Consider the following 4,814-nt stretch of genomic DNA (forward strand, 5'->3'; position numbering starts at 1 on the left):
ACTCCTTTCTACCACTTCTTTCTCTTTTACTCCGACGAAGGACTAGCGTCCGAAACGTCAGTAAGTTTTTTCATCTTTTCACGGTGTATAATTTACCTTTTCATCATTACTGTTTCATTAGAAACACCGACGCAGCTCACACTAGTTTTTAGCTAGTTATATCTTTGAATTATTCAATATTATATTTCCTTCTTTTCTGGGCCTTCATAGCGCAAAAAACTGTAAATCATGTGTAGACTAATGTTTAATCATTTCATAGATGAGAGGCTTAAGAGGCGGCTGTAATGATCGGTGCTTTTGTATTTAGCAAATAATAGCTTGACAACCATTGTCATAACAATTCGAGTGACTAACTGGCTAAATGTATTAAAGGACGAAACGCAACATTTAATTTCGTTCAGTGGAAATGGACCATTAGATTTTAGTTCTTTTGAGTGATATTTTGTTACAAATTTTTATGTAAGACAGAACTATGTTTTATTTTTTCATAAATTATGGCGTTTTGTAAAATATCTTGTTTTGAATCGCTTTGCGTGTCCAGATGAAGTGCTAGTAAAATAATCGTACTTTCCAATTGAGGTATAAGAGAAATAAACTATCATCATTCTGAGCCATAGCATTAACAATACACCCTTTTCGAGTTGCTGGTATTGTTTCGGGAGACCGCTGAAATGTTGAGCTGCAAGCGCATATTACTATCGAAAACGAGGCGAAGACTAAGTAAGATTCGTATGTGAACAAGGGGAAACCGTAAACAAACTTCGCTACGAGCTTTTTGGCTGGTTTTTGGCCTTTTTATTTCACTAAACGATGGTTAAATTTGATATGTACGATATGTCTGACGATAGTAAAGAAGTATATTCTGGGAAGAAACAGTCTAGCCTAGGTAAAGAATGTGCTTATGCAGAGTGTTACAGTACACAGTACATCAAAGATGGCAGCAGTACTAGAGTTTCCAACAAAAAATCTTCACCGAAATAGATGGTGCAATTTGATAAAACGACAACATGGCAGAGATGAATTTGCTGTCAGTAACTCACCCTCATATGTGATAAGAAAGGAGTAGAACCAACAGTGTTCAATTGGCGTTGTGACTCAACTACAATGGCAAATCGTCAATCACCCCGAATCCTGAATATGTGTTGCTCATTGTTCCTATCAGTCCCTCCACAGAATGTGTCTGTAGATGCACGTGTGTCCAGGTTCCTTTGAGACTTGCATGGGGGATGACGATCTACAAGTGCAAGGTATGACCGTTGGAGAAGGAGAGCCCTTCCGGTAGGTAGTGATACATCCTGGTAAGCACGCCTTTAAAGCCAAGAACCCAGGAGCACTTTTTGTTGCTTTGTAAAGAGCGAAATTGGCTGGAGGCGAAGGCGCTGACCCAGATTTTGCTTTGCACGAGTATGTCCTTGTTAATGAGGATCACTTCCGAGCAGTGGACACTCGGACTACCAGGGCGCTAACACTGGAGATGGAGATACTTTAGGTTGATTTCACGTTGCGGACATTACATTCAGAGACAAAAAAACTGATTTTAAAGCTCTATAAAAAAACATCCTGAGTATTGTAAATCAACTAAAGTTGTCTTTTCTCGTAATTCATATATAGTTAAATAAATATCATTTTAAAAAATTTCTCAATAACTAGTATTGATATTTTAAAGATGTTGCGGACATTACATTGGATATCAACCACACATTTGAGTCACTAAATGTATCTTCAATTTGTTGTGATTTGGAAAGATTGTTTAGGGGATAACTGTCACCTTTAAACCAAGTAAAGATCAAATTTCCCACAACAAAATAAAAAATTGCTCTGTCATACTTGATCTTATAAGCAAAAGTTTGTGTTGCGGGCATTACATAAGTAGCGTTGCGGACATTTTTGGAACTTGTATTAAATCTATTGATATCTTTGCTGTTTATTGTCAGTTTTAGCTATTTTTTACCTAAAAATGATCATATTGCATATATTTCAAATAAAAGTCATTCCTGAAGATCACTTTAATACTTCTAATCACTTTTAATACAAAGAATCCTCCATTTTACATTATAAGTAATGCATGATATCCTACGTGCATGCCTTATAAACTGCTTATCACAGTTTCTATTGTGTTTGCCATTGTCAGCAGATTTCCAAATGAGAGCATGCTCATTGATGATCCAGAGCATGCTCAGCATAGATATACTGCTGAACAGGATTAATTCCTATCTTTTGGCTCTGTTAAGCTTGGTAAACATGATATTTTAAGAGTGATTATTTCATAACAGAGATTCCCAAATCAAATACTGAGAGGTCAAGGACTTTTGGAAATAAGTTGAAACAAAACAAAGAAAAATATGATGTATACAATTGCAATGACAAGGAAAGGAAAAGACTTGCAACAAAGAAACCAAAGTCTGAAACTAATGAGGAAATCGGAAAGAAAAAGAAGGCAAACAGAGACCGTGTTAGGAAATTTCTTTTATTGCAAAAGGCTAAAAAATCAAACGGCGCTTCTGGTTCAGGCAAAGATATCCCAGACCACACTGGATTGATAGCACTCCTCAAGCCTTGGGTAAAGCAGTTGGGAAAGTCAAGCCTCATCTGCCAAAAAGCCCAAGGAAAAGGAAAGCTGTAATTGTGAAGCTTGCCTTAGCTGCTGGAATACAACCCAAGAAAAGCAAGACCTCTGGCAACAAGAGCATCTCTGCAGAAACTGCTGCAAAAGTGAAAGAATTTTACCTACTCGACTCTGTGTCAAGGCAGTCTCCTGGAAGGAAAGATGTCATTGTGTGCCGTAACAAGGAGGGAGGAAAGTAAAATCTCTAGAAACGTCTTCTTCTTTACTATCTGAAAGCTCATGCTCTTTTTCTAAAGGAAAACCCATCTATCAAGATTGGATTGACCAAATTTAGTTTATTGAGACCAACAAATGTGCTTCTGTCATCAGACTTGCCAAGAAATGTGTGCCTTTGCAAGTACCACGAGAACATTAAACTCCTTTGTGATTGTTTGTCTAAAGAAATAAAAGGGTTCCCTTGCTATTCTGGTGATTTTGTAAATAACTTTGTCTGCAATTCTGATTCAGAAGAATGCATGCTAAGAAAATGTGCCTGCTATCCATCTTGGCTAGAAGAGGTTGAATATGAGGATTCAGCTGTCACATGGTATGAGTGGGAGCAAGTGAGTGTACAGGTGCCAGGAAAAATCAAGAATAAATCTAAGACTATCAAAAAATGTAGAAGCTTTGCAAGGAAGGCACAGTTAAGGAAGCATTTTCATCCTTGGAGGAGAAGGTCCCATATTTCCTTGAGCATGTCTTTTTGAAAAGAAAGCAATCAAAGTATTTTGAGGATAAACTTACAAGTCTTGATACTGATGAATCTGTGGTGCAGATAGATTTTGCAGAAAACTACAGTCGTAAATATCAGGACGAAATTCAGTCAGCTCACTGGATCCAGAATCAGGTGACCCTGTTCACAATAGCTATGTGGACAAAACAAGTGGGTGACAGAAAATGTGAATCACATGTTATCATTTCAGATGAGTTGAAGCACGATAAGAAGATTGTGGGAAGTGATCTCAGGGTTAAAAGTGAGGCATCCTGGAGTCAACAAGGTTTACATTTTTTCTGATGGTCCAAGCTCTCATTTTAGAACAGATTTATGGCCAACTTTTTACACAAATTAGGAGAATTAGTTCATGTCCAGTGGAATTACTTTGGCACCTCACATGGGAAGGGTGCTGTGGATGGCATTGGTGGAACAGCAAAGCGTCTTGTATGGAATGCAGTGATGTCTGAAAATTCCAACATTGTGTACGATGCACAGTCATTCTTTCAAGTGGCCAGCAGCCTTACCATGAAAGTAGGGGTTACTTCTACCCCAGAGAAAGAAATTAATGAGAAGATGGCTTCATTAGGTCTGAATAAACGTTTCTCTGAAGCACCCTCAGTTCCTGGTATCTCTCGTTTTCACTGTATGGAGCCTGATGGGGAGGGTTTCCTTACCTGTCGCCTTTATACTACCCAGACAGCCACACAAAGCCTAGCGTTTGATGTTTATCTATATCTTGAGAGTGATTTTTATGATGATTCTGAAGATGTAGATGAAGCAGAAGATTAAGATGACAGTTTCGATGTTGAATCTGATCAAGACTCAGAGGAAAGGGACAGTGATGATGTTGAGATTGTTAAAGAGTCCCTAAAGTCTTCAGATGAAAATTCATCTGATGACACATGTCATCAGTGCACAGTAGAGATGGGTTTACCAGGCAATCTTAGGTCTGTCTTCAGCCAATCAACACCATATAACCCTCCCCAGTATATATTAAATGAAGTTGAGGCTGTCCTGAAAGGCTTGATTGATTTCAATGGGAGTCAACTGATTCGCCTTCTGATTTGGAAAGCTTAGTCTATACTGTTTCTAAGTCTGCCACAGATGTTACATCCACAGACAAATGGCTAACCAATTTCCTAATTTATGCATATATGAAGCTTATTCAAATTGCAAGCAAAGAAAATGGAATGGACATTATAAAAGTTCCTTGGGAAAGTTTTGAAGCAAGAAATGCCAATGAAATCTCAGAGCTACTCCAAAAAAAGTCACAGCTCCCCCCTGTCCTCAGATATGATTATAGTCCCATGCAACGGGAGGTCCTCTCAGCACCGGACTCTTCTTGTAGCACAACCAAAGGAAAATATTGTCTTGGTTTTAGACAGTAAGCCTGGGGATCTTGTTAAACCTCCAACACAGAAGGCCATAGGTAAAAAGGCATCTGTCCTTAAAGGGCTGGACACAAATGTTGACCTGAGTAGGTGGCATTTTTTC

General features: G+C 38.4%; 1 pseudogene; it reads left to right on the forward strand.

Moving 5' to 3' along the window:
* The first annotated feature begins 810 nt into the window (after positions 1–810).
* On the forward strand, positions 811–4,109 carry LOC116289830 (uncharacterized; annotated as a pseudogene).
* Positions 4,110–4,814: the final 705 nt, after the last annotated feature.

Source organism: Actinia tenebrosa, unplaced genomic scaffold (assembly GCF_029948245.1).
Source record: "Actinia tenebrosa isolate PJP-AT-01 unplaced genomic scaffold, QUT_ActTen_1.0 PGA_scaffold16__25_contigs__length_10494907, whole genome shotgun sequence".
In the NCBI taxonomy this organism is placed as follows: domain Eukaryota; kingdom Metazoa; phylum Cnidaria; class Anthozoa; order Actiniaria; family Actiniidae; genus Actinia; species Actinia tenebrosa.